Source organism: Eupeodes corollae, chromosome 1 (genome assembly GCF_945859685.1).
Source record: "Eupeodes corollae chromosome 1, idEupCoro1.1, whole genome shotgun sequence".
In the NCBI taxonomy this organism is placed as follows: domain Eukaryota; kingdom Metazoa; phylum Arthropoda; class Insecta; order Diptera; family Syrphidae; genus Eupeodes; species Eupeodes corollae.
The window spans coordinates 70,134,462-70,152,675 of NC_079147.1; the positions used below are offsets into that span (position 1 = coordinate 70,134,462).

The following is an 18,214-nucleotide window of genomic DNA, read 5'->3' on the forward strand; positions in this document are numbered from 1 at the left end:
AGAAATGTCAAAATTTTCAATTTGACAAATCGGACCCATTGCAATAACTTCCTATGTGAAGTTAATAAGACAGTTAACTATGTAGAAAATTTCAAATATTTCAACTGCAGACGTGTCTTTAATTTCAAAGCTTAATTTCGAAGGCAGTACACTTTTGATCAGCAACATTATTAACTTCCCATAGGAAGTTATTGTAATGGGTCCGATTTGTCAAATTGAAAATTTTGACATTTCTCGACGTTTCAAGGTCCCTAGAGTCGAAATAAAGATTTTTAGAAAGATGTCTGTGCGTGCGTGGGTACGTATGTACGTTTGTACGTCCGTACGTTCGCGACGTTTTTTTCGTCGTCCATAGCTCAAGAACCAGAAGAGATATCGACTTCAAATAAATTTTGATATATAGATAATAAGGCAGAAAGATGCAGAGAGGCCTCTCAACAAAATTGCGTAGGTGGTTTTTTTACCATAGCAGTTTCAAAAAAAAAGGAGAACATTTTGGTTAACCCTAAATATCTTACGAACCAAAAGCGCTAGAGACTTGAATTAAATTTTATGTAATATATTGTAACATGATATCAAAGAAATATATTTTTTGAAAAAAATCCATTTAACGGTTTTTTTTATAAATCAAAAAAGCTGAAGAAAAAAATTTGTCACCTCCAAAATTTTACGACTAAAATATGATTTCATCTCCAAAACAATTTTGTGCAAAGAAGAATAATGTTTTTGACATCTGATAAAAATTTGAGAAAAATCAAATTCACAGTTTTTTTTATAAAAAATTAAAATCTAAAAAAGAATTTCTCAATATTGGTAAAAATTGAATATCGATTCAAATATCTTTTCAAAAACTTGAAATTTAGGCTTCAAACTTATTTTATTTCATAAGAATTTTTTTTTTTAACATTCTGAAAAATGTTGAGAAAAATCGAATAAACAGTTTTTTTCATAAAAAATTAAAACCTTAAACAAAAATTAATAAAAGTTGGTAAAAATAGAATTTCGACTCAAATATCTTTTCAAAATTTAGAGATATTAGCTTCCTACTAATTTTTACTTATAAGAAATATTGTTTTCAACATTAGGATAAATTTTGAGAAAAATCGAATTGACAGTTTTTTTCACAAAAAATAAAACTCTAAAAAAAAACAATACCAAAACTTGGTAAAAATTTACTTTCGACTCAAATGGATTTTCAAATATTAAAAATATTGGCTTCAAACTTATTTTATTTCACAGAAAATATTGTTTTCGATATTCAGTAACTTTTATATAAAAATCCAACAGTCCTTTTTTTCATAAAAAATAAAATCTACAAAAAATAGTACGCAAACTTGGTAAAAATTGATACGAGTACATATAGACAAACTTTAAAGCAAGACAAATCGACAGACGGGATGGGAAGTTATCAGTGTGGAACGAGTCCATGCCTCTTTTTTTTGGTCTAATTTGACCGGACTATAGACCCAAATTGTAACGAAGGGGAAAATAAAGAGGTAATCTTACCTACTCACATAACCTATAAAAAGTAACAAAGCGTATCTGTTCCAAACTTTATTGCTGCTGTAGAAAAATAATTTGTGGTCAAGACTTTTATAAACTTTATGTAAACCATCATCACAGCCACACAGCACGATGTGTGGCTGTGGCAGAATCACCATTTTCGTAGTAGGTTTAAACAATTTGAATGCGCTGTTTTATATTTAATGGATCTATTTTCGTAAATGCCAGACTTTGAAATAAACAAAAAGAATTGGTTAAAGAACTTTGCTTGGCAAATGTCGAATTCTAACCCAATACTTTTGAAACCGCAAAATGGATAACCCGTTTTTATATATAATTTTTCGTTTCAAATTATTTGTTTGTTATTTTTTAAAAGCATTTACTGGTAGGTACTCCCAAAATATATTTCCAAATACAAAACGGTACAGTCTTTGATCCAAAAATGATTGTTCTACGAATAAAGGTTTCCGGAAATTTGGGTTTTCGGATTCTGGATTTTCAAGATTTTGTTTTCTGGATTATGGTTTTTCGGGATTCTGGGTTATTGGGATTCATATTTTGAAATTCTTTTTTTATATACTCGTACATACATAGACTTATAAGAATTTAATTAATTTTTTTTTCTTTTCAGATAATATATTCCTCTATCAGTCCCGAGTACCTTAAGTCCTTTGGTAAGCAAAAACTTTAATTTTCTTTCATCTATTTAAGAACATGCACATATTGTAATTATATTTACTAATCTTTCCATGAACAAATTTTGTAGAGAAATAGTCTTACGTCAACATTTTTATTATTCTCATGGTCTACAGAGTTTTAGAATTCATTGATAAAAGTTTTCAATTTTATTTTTTATAAGTTCAAAAGAATAAAATAAATATTGTTTATATAAAAACTACGCCATTGAAATAGCGAAAATTCACCACAGGTATGCTGAGAATTTCACTGTCACAGTTATCTTCAGAAAAAGTCCAGAAAAAGTTTAACTTTAACATAAAATTAAATTTCATATATTAGTAAGAGTTAGTGATTAAAACAATCGAAGCCATTTACACCAAGTATCCACAGAAAAATATTGGCTTGTGAAAATTATCAGCAAAATAAGGACACAATTCGGAAGCTTTAACAAATCTTTAGAAAAAAATCTATGTGTTTAATATACATACATATGAAAATAGTTGTTAAAATGTCAATGCCAAAGCAAGTCAGGAACGTCATTTATGTATTGAAACTAGAGTCACTATACTTACACTACACTATACTCAAGTTATATACGCCTTAATTAAGTATAAACAAATTCACCAAGATTAATGATTATTTGCGATTATTTGGCAACAATTTCTCCAATAATTATTAAAATTGAATAAAACGAAAGATTTAAAATTTTTAAACGAAAGATTTAAAATTTTTATTAAATAGTTAAAGATTCTTTAAAAAATTTATTTAAACAAAAATACATAAATATTTCGTTCAATAAAGGCGACTCACCTCTATTGACGGTACGTGAAATACGATAATATGCATTTATGATACATTCAAGTTCTGGATACATTATAGAATAGCATATTTTTCTGTTGACATTTTATCAATGAAAGTTGTGGATTGATGGTGAAGTTTTTGAAAGATTTTAAAAGCTATATTCTGATTCCATCTTCCTCAAGAGCACATTAAAAGTGTAAATATTATTCATGAGCATCATACAATGTTAGCAAATAAAAAACAAGGAATTTGAAAATAAGTTTAATCAAACAACAACATTAAGTGTAGTACACAAAATGCATGTTCATTTGAATGTACTATAAAAAGTGTTGAAATTTTTGCTTAAAATCTTAGCCATGTGGTATAATCGTTATCATATTTGTCTGTGGCACTGTGCGGTTGCATTAGCAACCTGGTAAACATTTATCTCTCTCTCATCCTAAAATTGCTAATGTTGATGCAGTGATGCGAATAACTTGAAACTAGAATTGAAGTACATATCCGTAGATTTTAGTTGCTGTGAATAATTAAAATTATGTTTTGTTGTGTTTTGAAATGAAACATATATACAAACCATATGTCAAACAATACCAAAGTGGTTGTCAATATTGCTGCAACAATCCCACAGAAATTATGTTTAATGTTCAGAATGATGATGATAGTGTTTTCAGAGTGCTCCGAATTTTTAATTTTCGCTCAAGGGCTTTTAACAAAAAATTACAATTTCATGTGTCGTGGACCACAATAAGTTGGCAACAACTTGGTTTTCAGTTTCTGTGTTTTGTTTTGTGATGGATGCATTTTTAAATAAAAGAAAAAAGGTTTTTAAATTCTTCTTTGAAGTATCAGTCCATATTTAGAAATGATACGGACGTTAAATTTGTTTTCTTAACTTGGCATCTTTTAATACAAAAATGCTTTCGTAGTTTTTCCGAACCGTTTTTAAGTTTTCGAAAGAATTATTGAACTGATTTAAATCATTTTTTTGCAGAAGCTCTTCAACTGTTTTAATAATATTTGATGGTCAAAAATATCATTGTTTATTTTAAGATTCAAACAAAAAAATATTAAACATTTATTTTTCAAAACTTGATATCTGGAAAACTAAAATCCAATGTTTAGTTTTAGTTTAGTTTTATTGACTTATAAAAATAATAATAAGTTCAAACATTCTTTGCTTTTTTTAACAAAAAGTCTATTGGTTTGCCATAAAAGCCGTAAGAAAGAAAGATTGTACTTATGTATTAATTCCGTAGAATGCTCATGCATTGCTAATACTAGTATTATGAAGTTGAAATGAAGCTTAAGAGTATCCAAAAACATAGGCGAAATACCAGTCTCCAAATGAATCATATACTTTGGGGAACAAGCGGGTATTCTAAAAAATCTTTTAATAAAGTAACGTAGAAACTTCTCCACTGTTTCAAACGGTCGGTAACCCCATGCTTGTCCTTCATATAGAAGAATGGTTGTTGAAGTTGCACGAAATATCACTTGCTTTGATGTATGTGAAATACTCTTCTTTTTTATGCAGCTGCCCCAAACAGAGCAGAAAGATGTTTTTTCATATTGGAATTCGATGAAATCAACACTCCCAACACTCCTGTTAAACGCCACTTCTCCAGCAGTGAATATCTTCCTCCGCCACTTCTTAATATCATCATTTTAGATTTAACCAGGTTGAGTCTTACAATAACTTCCTAATCTGTTGATCATAAGATGCATGTCTTTAACTGTCTCTGCGAGGAAAACGATGTCATCTGCAAATAATAACCCTGGAATTTTCGTCAGACGGACCTCAATTCCACCTTTAACAACATCTGTGATATCATTTATGTATAAGATAAACAGTAGTGTGCTAAGAACGCACCCTTGCTTTACTCCTACAGCTGTTTCGAAATCTTCGGAAAGACATTTTCCATCCCAGATACGAGCAGTATTATTATGGTACAAAGATTTCAATACATTTATCATTTTTAATGATATATAGCATTCATATAATTTATAGAAGAGTGCTTCTCGTGGTATGGAGTCAAAGAGTGCTTGAAAGTCAGCAAAGAAAGCATAAAGTTTTTTATTCCTATTTTTGTATATCTCTGTAAGCTTAACAACGAACATATTTGGTCAACAGTCGAATAGCCTCTCCTTAAGCCAGCTTGGAACTCATGCAAAATATGATTCTTTTCCACCCAATGAGTAAGCATTTCATAGAGAACGGATGAGAATAGTTTGGCGGTTGTGATCAAAAACGATATATCCGTATAATTAGGTGGATCTTCGAAGTCTCCTTTTTTATGAAGCGGATATATAATTGTTTTTAGGAAGTTATCAGGTACTTCAGCTTTCTCAAAGATTCTGTTAAATGTTATTACGAGTAGGTTTTTGAACTGCGGTGTACAGTTTTTAAGAAACTCAAACGATATTCCGTCTTCAACTGGTGCTTTATTATTTTTGGATTTGTAAATAACCCCTTCTATCTCAAGCACCGAAATTGGCGAGTCCAACTGTATATCCAATGTAAGAGGCGCTGCGCATAGAACGGCTGGTGAGAATTGTTCTGCGTTAAGCAGCTGCATGAAGTAAGTTTTGAGCTGTTCTGCAGAAAGACTAACTGCAATAGAATTTCTTTTTCCTACATTCACTTTAACTTGTTTCCAAAACTCTGTTGGCGATCTGGCTTCGTTAATAAAATCTATGTTTTTTAGACCTTTTTTCTTGCGGAGCATAGTTTTTTAAAATGTTTATTTGCTGCTGCATAGTTTGCTTGTATAAAGTTGTTATTCATTTTCCGAAACAGTAGTAAAAATGCAAAGGAAATATCTCTTACTTTTCTGCATTCATCATCAAACCACTTTTGCTTAATTTGTTTGGTTCTGTAAGCCAGATTGTTGAACTTTGGGGCAGCGGTTTTTATCATTTCAGTTAGTTTTTCGACTGCGATATTTTCTATACACCCATTCGAAGCACTTAAAAGCTCGATTTCGTTGAAAAATGGCACGATGACTATCCTTCCATAATAATTTTGGAATTAGTTCAAGTTGTTTAATATCAGCTTTATCAGCTTCTTCTCTGCAGCCAGAAAACTTAAACAGTACTTCTAAGAGCATATGATCGGAAAAGGGTTTAATCGCTACTCGAAAATCACTTAAATGTGTTAGCCCGTTTCCACATAAAAAGCAATAATTGATAACTGAACTCGCTGAACCTCTTATAAACGTATATTCACCAAGCGAGTCACCACCGCAGCTTCCATTCAGATTTTAACAGTCAAAAGCTTCTGATAGCTATAAAATCTTATCACCTTTAGCATCACTTGATTCATCTTTTGATTTGCGATTATAGTGCAACATTGGTGTTATACCATTCTTAAGGCAAAGCTATTTTGAGACAGGCCGTTGAAATCGCCAACAAGCATTAAATCTGATGATCCCAAATTGTTTAAGGAATCCCGTAGTTTATCATAATCTGGCTACCAGTAACTACAATTAAGGTAAACTGGTTTTATATGATGAGTTATGTCATTGATTTTAAGCTCCAGAATGCACGTGCCTTCGATTATAATAAATTTAATCTGGACTTCACCTAGTTAATTACGATATCCATAAAGTTCCCCACCACTTCCTCTTCCAAAGAAGGAACTTTTCACAGCTGGTATATATTCTAATTTATAGTTTGTAAACATATTTTAACATCTATTAACTTCATCGTCTAAGACATGAGTTTCAAACAGAACAAAAACATTGAACTCATTTATATAATTGAAAAAATCTACATAAAAATGTTTGTTCTTAAGCCCTGCAACGTTATAACTTAAAATTCTTAACGTTGAAAGCTAGGAAGTTGTCTGGTAGACGGGAACATATCAATGTTTTGCAGCCCCGTCTAAGCTTGACGACGATGCTCGAACATCCGCATCCAGTACAGCGGTTGTTTCCCTTGTGTTTATGCTTTGCTGTTTTTGACACAACGAACTGACATGTCTTCTCGTTGACGTTTGTTTATTATTGTTTTTGTTATGTCTTAAATACAATTCAATAAACGTGCCGGGATTTCACCAAAAAGTAGATTCAAATAACTTAAACTATCTTCCATGCCACATTTCAGCCCTTCCGCCAAGTCGCAAGTAAACATCTTGCTTGATACCAACAGTTTATTATCCCTCAAATGGTTTTCGTCGTTGGGTTCAACTCACGAAGCATCTTCATGACAGCCACCAACTTGCTTCTTTTTTGACGTACATTTGGGGGTAGATCCTTTGAATGCTAATATTTGTTCCTTTGAAATCTTTTGTGTTACGGAGGACATTGAAAGCTGTGTTGCGGGACCTAGTTCTGATATAACCCTGTAAGCATACTCAATGTCATCCACGCTTCCAAGGGTGCCCATTAAGCCAACACAGATAGACCTTGCCTTCTCGACCGGATCGATGTTAGCTTCTGATGGAATATGAACAATCAAATTTTCTTCAGTGTTTTTTTGCAACAGTTTGTCTATTTGTACCTAAAGAAACCTATTTCGGTCTTCCAAATATGTAATTTACTTTTGTAGAGACTTCTTCGTGTTTGGATTTTAATTCGGTCAGTTCTGAGTATAACAAGTGGAAATCAGTTACAAAGCTTCTTATTGTTTGATTCCAAAATTTCTTTCATTTCCGCAACAATTTTCTGTTGTAGGACGTTTGTTTATCGGAGAAATATTGGGTGAAGTATTGTCCCTCAGTCTTTTGTTCATAAGTGGGATTATTTATACACCGATTTTAGTTTTTTCTTTTAACTTTTAAATTATTTTACATTTAAAAAGAAGAAATTACTACAGAGTTAGTCAAAGACAAACCACTTTGACAGATCTCAAAATATCCCTAATATAAGATCAAATGTAAAACGTATGTTAGTAAGCTCTTAAAAACTTTATACTCAGAAAGTTTTCAAACTTAAATTTAAAAACAGATTTTTTCTTTATTAGATAAGATGCTGCTATATTGCTCAGGAACAAAACAACATTTTTTGAAATCAAACACATTTATAAATTAAAAAAAAATATTGTTAATTTTGTTATTTTTTTGAAAAATCATAATGAAAACTTTAAAAAAATACTGATAACAAATGATTTTTAACTGAAGTAACTCAAGATCAAACAAAGATATTGACTTTAAGCCTTTTGTATTCAACACAAAATGTTGTTAATAATATTTTGTAGAACATTCAGAAATATTGACTGTCGAGAACGAATTTAAAGTTATTAGTATGGATCTCAGCCTTCCTTCTTACTTATCAAGTTAAGGTGGCGCTACAGTCTCATGTGAACTAGTTTGATCCCCAGCTAGATGTCGCAAGTTGCGCATTCTAGGTTAGGTGAGATCACTTTGCACTTGTGCGCTACCTGATCCGAGGTATTCCTCTATTGCGCTGTTCCGTGGGCGTGGATTCGAAGACTTTCCGGGCCATAGCTTCTTTCAAGTACGATGTTAAACAAATCGCATGACTGGGCATCACCTTGTCTAAAACCTTTTTTGACATCGAAAGGTTCTGTTAAGTTGTTTTAAACATTTATTGAGTAGCTCGAATTTTCCATGATCATCCTGCACAAACAAATGAGTTTGGCAGGGATGCCAAAACTAGACATGGCTCTATACAGCTCGTCCCTGTAGATGCTGTCATATTCGACCTCGAAATCGATGAAGAGATGATGGGTGTCCATTTGATATTCTTGGTTTTTTTTCCAAGATCTGCCGTTATGTGAATATTTGATCGACTGTGGACTTTTGTGGTTTAAAACCACACCCAAACCCATCAGGTTGTTGACGATAGGAATTAGACATTCACATATCACATATTATGACAGAGAAGATTTTGTAAGCGATGTTAAGTAGACTGATTCCCCATAGTTGGTGCAGTTAAGAGGGTCTCCTTTTTTCAGGATCGGGCACAAACTGAGGTTCGATTTATCGGGCATGCTTTCTTCTAACCATATCTCACGGGTAAGAGCTATCTTCAGCTGCTTTGAAGAGCTTGGTATTCAAGCCATCTGGTCCCAAGGCGGCTTTGTTAGATTCAGTTTTACATTGTCTCAGTCGGGAAGACGGAATTATTGGCTTTCGTCGTTTATGTTGAATGGATCATTGTGCCTGACAGCGGGAATCGGTTCATCGTGTCGTCTTCACCGTTATACAGTCTACAGAAGTGGTACTTCTATATCCTCAACATTGACTACGGTTCCACTATGATGTTTTTATTTTCGATTTTGCAGCCTGGGCTCGAGGATTATTTACTTGTAAATTTCGGTTCACCTGCTTTTAAAACTTTCGAATTTCATTCTTGCTTTTGAACCTCTCAACGTCTTCTACCAACGCTTCTGTTTCTAACTTGGGTTGAAGCTCATCGCTAAAAAGAAACATGTTGATGTACATATTACAAAAATAAATACGTATAAAAGTACCTATATAAAAGATAAAAAATGGATCCTAATGGATACAAACTTTTACGCCGTTATTTGATAGAACAGAGCCTTGAGGCATGCTTATTTTTACGAGCATTTTGAGAACATTAAACGAAAAAAAATGTTGAAATTACTTGATATTGAATTCAATAGAACTTTGTAAAAATTTCAATCCCACCCCAAATCGATATTTAAGCATTTTTTTTAACTTTTTCTTGAAATATGTTATTTAAACTTCACATCAACTGAAAACCAAGTTCTCGTATCGTCGTATCATAACATTCTTAAAGACATATTCTAAAAATGCACCAAATCCTTTCAAAAACTTGTTAAACCACAGAAATGCAAAAAGATGTGTCCAACAGAATAACTTACACTCTACTCTTGTAGGTACCTATTCATACACACCACACAAAGTATTCGAGTCTTTTCTCTATTGGCACGTCATGACTCAACTATCTTAGCCGTTTGACTCACAAGGATGATATTGCTATGTAACCCACATACCCAACTTAAAACAAATTAAGTTCCATCTTTGACAACTAAGCCAAAAATATTTCAATTTCAAATACTTCAACTTTCGTTAGATAAAATTGTTTCAAAAAACTTCACTTAAAAATGTTTTGGTGAAATTGTGTGAAGTAAACTAACCTAAGCCCAAATGAGGAAAACTTTCAGGAACGCAGCGCGCTGAATCTAATTCCTCATGTCCTTTGAAGAAGTAAAAAATATATTAATTAGTTTATCGTGGTGATCATTGAACCATCAGCGTATTTTGGGGCGGTACAATGACTGACAAGTTAATGGAATTTTAGTCCTTCTAACAACCCCTGTCCATTCACATATACCATCTATTTTCCCATAGATCGAAAATCGAATTTTCGTGCTCCAAATATTCCCTGAATATACATATTAAAGACTTCCAAGATGAAAAAATCAAATGGCAGCGAGGCGTAACAACAGAATTGGCATGAGTTAGCAGAATAAAAGTAAAGGAATGAATATCCCGAACCCGAATACAATTAAATAAACTAATCACATCCGAATCCCGTAAAAATAAGATTAGATTCAAGCTCGAATGGGAATTGCGTGTCTGATGCTCTACTGACTTAGCCTTAGATAGTTTTATTCTTTTCTTATAAATATCTTTATACTTATACACAACTTACGTGTAGGTAGGGGTGTGTCGTGTGGTAAAGTGTAGTGTAGTGTGTTACTTAGGGATTTGTATAGAATCTCAAAGTAATTATTTCATCTTAAATTGGATTTATTTGATTGGATAGACTTATTTTGAATTTGTCCAAGATAATAATGGACAACCGATAAAAGCGTCATTGTATTCAGCTGTTCGTTTAATACGTTTTCTTTCTTTAATGATTATTTCTATTATTAGTTATAAGGCGTAAGAAAAAGAAGGAAAGGCTTTGAATAGAAAGAAACATATTGGTTAAGATAATGAAGAAATTATGGAGACATTGGTATTTCATTTTCTTGTCAATTTGGGCATTCATTATAGTTTATCGATCTAAAGGGCTTTAACATAAGGCGTGAAATAGCTAGTTTCAGATTTGGTGTGTAAAACAATTTGTTACTCTTTGTTGTAACATATTGTAACGTATACTAAATTAATAACATAATACTTTTTAAATTTTATTAGACAAAGTTTACCGAAAAATTGGTACTAGATTGAGTTCTTAAGAACTCTGAATTAGGTCCCGGATTTTGATAGAACTTCGACTTATTAGACTCTCAAATTTAAGCGTTGAGGAAATTAAAAATTAACTTATTAATGTTGGTACTTATTTAAACGGGTGACTTAGGTAAGGGTAGATTTAAGATATCGCCAAGCTTCGATCAAAGTAGATCCATTGTGTTGCCCTGAAGAAAGAGTGATTAAACCTATACGATATTATGAGTGGCTTTGTTCCAGCCATTTAGAGGTTTCTTGGATTGAGTCTATACTTGATTCTTGTAGTGTTGTAATAATCATCACCAATTAATAGGCTTTCTCATTAACACCGTTGTGACCTCGTATCACAACGGACATTAAGCAAACCAACGAACGTCGAAAGTCTAGGGCACTTAATCCAAATGGTAGACCAAAACCCAAATCAAAAATTAAATTTTGGTTTATTGAATACATTTTCGATTCGATTTCGATACCAAAAAATTAAATATGTCAAAAATTCTATACTACAAGTATTTATTTATAAAATGTCAGTAATTTAATGTCAAAAAAACCATATTTGTAAATTTATAAAAGTGGCGGTTTCAAAAATATCAGCTCAAACTTTGAATGAACCGTAAGTGCAGTTTTATTATATTTAGTATTTTCTTTGAAACAATTCAATTTTTACAAACAAAGAAACATATTTATGTAGATACCTTTGAATTTCTTTCGGTAATATTCTCAAAAAGAAACATGGTTTCAATTTTGTATTCATCATCTTTTAAAGTAGTAACGAGTTTAAAAGATCCAATATTTTACGTACAAGAAATTATATAAACTTTGGAATTATTTTATAACACGATAAATTACGTATTTGACATTTTGGAACAATAAAATTCAATTGACATTATTTTTTACAAAACATTAGTTTTGAAAAAATAACTTTTAAACTTTATTTTTTGTTTGCATACTAGTTCCTTAAAAAATAATTTGGCTTGAAAATACAACATTTTTAAGGAAACCAATGAGATATTAATATCCTAGCTTCTTTTTATCGATTAGTTTTTTTTTCATATCATGAGGTTTTCTAGTTTAAACGCTTCCAGAACTGTCCACGTTTTTCAGGTTTTTAACAGAACTCTTACCGTCATTACGGTATATATTTTGCAATATATTTATAAATCGTGACATAAGAGCTTACAACACGTAATGTAGGTTCACTTCAAACCTCTGGCGTTGAGAAGAATGTGAATATGGCAGAAAAAAGTTCTGTTCCATAAAAGTAGCACGGCGAGTTCTGAATAGAAACAAAAATGTGTCTCTGTTTTGTTAATTATTGATTAAAAAAATACAAGTGTGATGAAAAGCCATTACCATACCTACAATCCAATTGTCAGCTGTCAAAGCGTCACCTTAATAGAAAATTAATATATTCGGGAGTTGCGGTCGGACTTACTTATATTAACGATCTGAAGCATTGCCTCATATGAGTCCGTTGAAAAGATGAACAATTTGTTTTGAACTTTTAATGCTAGAACAACTTCTTTAAAACAAAGAAACAAACCAAGTGGTATCACAAGTGGAGTTTTTTAATTCGTTATAAACAGGCCGGGATTAATAAAAATGGGGGCCCGGGGCTATTTCAAATTTGAGGCCCCCTAAAAAGATATAAAACCCAAGTGGCGCTAGGAGTCCAGAGACGATGCACCGAGAAGTTGACGTATCGAAAATCCAAGAAGCTATCCCTCAATTGCTCCAACCCCCGATAAGATTAAGAATTTTTGATACCCGATTGTTGTAACGTTTTTGAAAAATTAAATGTGTTAATTTTGCAATCGCGAATAAAAAATCGTAAACCCAAAAGCGTTAAACCCACATAACTCAATTTGTAATTAATCCAAAAACCATGAACTTAAAACCGTCAGACAATTTCTTTTTAATTATTTAAAACCTCTAAAAATTAAAATTAACAAATTATGTAACAATTAGGATTTATAAGATTGAATTGAATTATAAATAAAAATTATTAAACAACATTTTTTTCTCCATTTCATTTTTACAAAATCTTGAATCAAATTATTAAATTCAATCGATCTTAATAATTTATTCTTTTAAGGACTGAGAAAGATCTTTCTGCTTTACAATTAGCTTAGGGTATTGTTACGAATATTCTAAGCGCTATATAAACATTTGGAGAAACGTCAATCATTTGTTTTTCAATGATCCAGTTAAGCATTTTAAACACTAGTGGCTGAAATTTCATCATTTGAATAAGCTGCTCTAGTTCGTAAGTTAATTCAATTTCTAAATCCTTATGATAAATTTCAACAAAATTTTTTGTTTTTATTTTTGCTCGTACTTCATTTTCAATCATACTTAAAATATTGCAAACAAATCCGAAGATATCAGTGCTGTAACTGCAAGCTTCAATCCTCTTGTGCATTTCTGTGAGCAATTTATCTTCTATTGCATAAAAATTCTAAACTTATCAGATCAATAGAGCGTTTCCTTCTCTTTTTCTCCGTCGCTCGTTCAATATTTTTGTAATTTTTCTTTTATTGAAATCAGAAAATTCCTGAATAACGTCTTTGCTCAAGGCTTTCGATTCTATTTCAATTTGTGAAAAATTGTCTCTTGTATTTTTTAAATATTCAATAAAAGACAACATCATGTTTTTCGCTACGTTTAAAAAATACGAATTAGTGGTCAAATCTATTTAAAATCTCTTTCCAGAAAACCGCCATAAAGGCATTTTCAAGTTTAACAATTTTCGATTTTGAAGATGAAGCTTCATGCTAAGTATTTAATTTTTGAGTCGCGATTGGACTTGAAGACTTTACCGCTATATATTTTCACGGCGTCAATACCATGCTCCGACATGTATTCGTAAATTTCGTTTGTTTTTTTTTTTCTTCTCGAGTGTCGATGCTTTATTAAAACAAATACATTTCTTTTTAGTGAATCTTAAAAAAAACTAGTAGTAATTGAAATATTTCGAACACCTTTAAGTCGCGTAAAGTTGTATTTTGCTCACGGGAGGCTTTCGGAAAATTCAACTTTATGTACGTTGTGTCGAAAAATCCAAAAATGGGAAAATTTATTTCGCTATTTTTCGCTTGTTAAACTCAAAACTAATAATTCTAAATTTTACCACACTAGTATCGAAATGTACGTTTTTTTGAGTTTAAAGTTTTGGATTAATAACGACAGTTGGACGAGTTGGGCTATATGGGTTTAACGTTTTTGTGGTATATAGCTTTCGAGTTTGGTTTTTATTTTTGGGGTTTATCAGATTGGACAGTTTGAATATCGCGGTTTTACGCTTTAAATTTCTTAGTGGGATGGGGCCCTCATTTCCACGGGGCCCGGGGCTGAAGGATTTTAAAAGTAATTGATATAGCACGTTTACTAAACAAATTCTTTCACATTTTTCAACCAAAGTCTTACTAAAAAATCTAAGTTTTATAATTCCAAGAACCATGTGATCTGAATAATGCCTTAGATCATAACAATGTATTGAATTTTCCATCTCAATCTCAATTTAAGCATTAAAAAAATTGTTTTGTAAAACCTTGTATGCTGTAAAGAGTAATGTTACTTTTTACATATGTTAAATTAAAGATAGAAAATAACCTTAACATTGGTACCAGCGAGAGCATGCTTTCTGGTTTAGTAATAAGTGTTAGAGCTTAAAAAGCAATTTTTTCGATGTTTTTGTGCCAAATTTAAGTTCAATTTTTCAAAATTCAAATTTGTGATATTTCTAAAACTTTTCGACTTGAATGCAATAACCACTGTCTTTCTTTTTTGTGGGGGTCACACACTTAACATATAGACGAGTTTTTACTAACTGCTTACAAATGTTATTAAATGTTCTGTAAAGGAGACTAACAACATTTACGAGTAAATAACATAATGTGTATCTTAACCTTAAATTTACACATTTCACACTGTTGTTTAAGGTATTGTCTAACTATTTAATTGGGACGACACCCTACATTTGAAAGCATTCTAAATTTAAAACAGTTTTTTTTTAAATATACCATATTTAGAGCCAAAACACAATAGCTTAAAGGGTTTTTGTTGCTTTCACGCAGAAATGTAAGAAATTGCTTTGAAACGGTTTTTGTATTTTAATCATGCGAAAAACACTACAGAAATCACAAACCAAGAAAATAAGAAAAAATCTAATGTTAAGAATTGTCTGGCTTTTTTTGACGTAATTTTTTCGAAATCAATTTTCGGGAGTCTATTACTATTATTACTTTCGTTATCAGTCTGCTTACTCGTTAATACCAGAAAATATTTTGATCTTAAGGGAGTCAATAAAACCTTTGGTTCTTGAATTTAAGGAAAAAGGTACATTTAAGTACATCATTTCTCTAAAAATTAAATAACAACATATCAAGGGAAACAAATAAATTGGAAAGAAACTTTTGTGTGGCATTCAAAATTTACACGTTTCAGAATCTCTTTTCAGTTCAGATCTCAAGATATTTAAAGCTTTTATATTAATAGGTACACAATGTTTATTGGGTATTTGAATATAGCCATTTGGCTGTTTTGGGGACATTTTTATACTTAAAATTTGTCTCGCTTCAAGAGCATCTAAAGAAAAACAAGTTAAAATAACTAGATTTCTTTAACATTTTAATGTCTTAAAAGTTTTTATTCAACAGGAAATCAATTTTGATAAAAATAAAATGCAAGACTGGGTCGCTAGAACTTGCTATTTTCTTCAAAAAAGTCCTCTTAAATATATTACCTATATTTTGAAATTTAAAAATGTACTTCCAAAATCAAAAAAAGTAATGAAATTTTTGATCAAAAGTCATCATCATCATTAATTTGATCATCGACAGACGGAGAAGATTATTGAAAGCGGTCCATTAGTTGTTGACAAAACTAAAAAAACAAAAAAAGGCTGGGATGCGACCCACACTGATAACTTTCCATCCCGTCTGTTGATTTATCTTGCTTACAAGTTTGTAGGTTTTCGTGTTGGGTTAAAAACATTGTTAGTTGAATTATTCTCACAAATTTTAAAATTACCAGCAAACTTTTTCATATAAAGAAATAGTTTAGTTTAAAAATCTAGTTTTGTTAAATATATTTTTAGTCGAACACAAATTTTTACCATTTTAGAAGCATTTCCAAAATTTTTACAAATGGAATAAATGAAAACAATTTGCAACCTAACACTAATTTTTACCAAATTTGCGTACTATTTCTTGTATATTTTATTTTTTTTTTTATGAAAAAACGGGCTGTTGAATTTTTATGAAAGAAAAACTACTGAATGTCGAAAACAATATTTTCTGTGAAGTAAAGAAAGTTTCAAGACAATATTTTTAATTTTTGAAAAGCTATGTATTTGAGTCGAAAGTAAATTTTTACCAAGTTTTAGTATTGTTTTTTTGTTATGTTTTTATTTTTTGTAAGAACTGTCTATTAGATTTTGCTCCAAATTTTACTGAATGTTGACAACTATATTTTTTGAAAGATAAAAGTAGTTTGAAGCCAATATCTCAATGTTTTGAAAAGATAATTGAGCCTAAAATCAATTTTTACCAACATTTAATAATTTGTTTAGGTTTTTATTTCTTGTAAAAAATTTGTCAATTCGATTTTGCTCAAAATTTTTCAGAATATTAAAAACAATATTTTGTATAAGTTGTAATTAGTTGGAAGCCATAATCTCAAATTTTTGAAATGATGTTTGAGTGGAAAATCAATTTTTACCAACTTTTGTCAACTTTGCTTTGAAGTTTTTATTTTTTGTAAGAAAACTGTAAATTCGATTTTGCTCAAATTTTTACTAAAAGTTGACAACAATATTTTTAAAAAGATATAAGTACTTTAAAGCCAATGTCTCAAAGTTTTGAAAAGATATTTGAGGCGAAAATCAATTTTTACCAACTTTGAGTAATGTTTTTTAGAATTTTATTTTTTATAAGAAAAACTGTCAATTTGGTTTTTTCCAAAATTTTACCAGGTATGAAGAGCTTATATTTCGTTGCATACAATTGTTTTGGAAAGAAAATCATTTTGAATTCGTAAACTTTTCGAAGTGACACACTTTTTTCAGTTTTTTTGATTTATAAAAAAAGACAGTTAATTGGATTTTTTTCCCAAAAATATATTTGTGTGGTATCACGTTACAATAAATCATATACAATTTAATTCAAGTCCTTAGCGTCATTGGTTCGTGAGATATTTAGGGTTAACCACAATTTTCACCTTTTTTTTAAACTGATATGGTAGAAAAAAAACACTCACGCAATTCCTTCAGAGCCCTTTCTGCATTATTATCTGTTTAACAAAATTTATTTGAAGACGATATTTTTTCTGGTTTTGGAGCGAAAAAAACGTAGCGAACGCACGAACATACGTACACACGCACGCACAGACATCTTTCTAAAAATGTTTTATTTCGACTCTATGAACCTTGAAAAGTCGAGAATTGTCAAAATTTTCAGTTCGAAAAATCGAAATCATTACATAAACTTCCCATGGGAAGTTTATTAAAGTTAAACTTTACATTTATTCAGAATGCTTAAAAAGCAATTTCTTCGATGTTTTTCTGCCAAATTCAAGCTCAATTATCTCAAAATTTCCACTTACGATTTGTCTAAAACTTCAATGAACTTACCATCGACTTTTTTTGAATGCCACTTTTGTTCATGCAGGATCAATTCTTGCGGCCCAAAAGCTACTCAGCAATATTTAAAATCTTCATTTCCTGAAAAAGCTTAAGGAAAATTTGTAAATTTCGAAATTTTAGCTGTCAAACTTACACTTCTGAATATTCTTGAAATTTAAAAACTCGCGTCTTTTGGTTTGAAAACTACTTGCTACAAAAATAACGTCAAGTGACCTTTCACTATTACCATTCGGTCGAAAGAAGTGCGATAAAAGGATTTCATATCTTATTTTTATCATTTCGTTTTGTCAATAAAGAGATAGGTACCTTTGGTAAAAATGTATAAGCCAAAATACTCATCAATAGACTAAATATCTCTTAATAATAAAACCCACGAAAATTATTTTTCCCACACAAACTGTTTATCTTTACCTACTTAATAAAATAACTGTACTCAAGTATTTTCTGTAACGTAGGTAGATTAT

The 18,214-nt window shown here is 30.9% G+C and overlaps 1 protein-coding gene across 1 annotated transcript in view; it reads left to right on the forward strand.

Annotated features, from left to right (window-relative positions):
- LOC129943500 (5-hydroxytryptamine receptor 1-like) overlaps window positions 1-18,214 on the forward strand; it is a 605,118-nt gene that overhangs the window by 476,484 nt on the left and 110,420 nt on the right. Inside the window, exon 3 of the mRNA XM_056052997.1 lies at window positions 2,135-2,177. The gene's annotated coding sequence lies outside the window, so the exon portion shown is untranslated. The remainder of the gene's footprint in view (window positions 1-2,134; window positions 2,178-18,214) is intronic.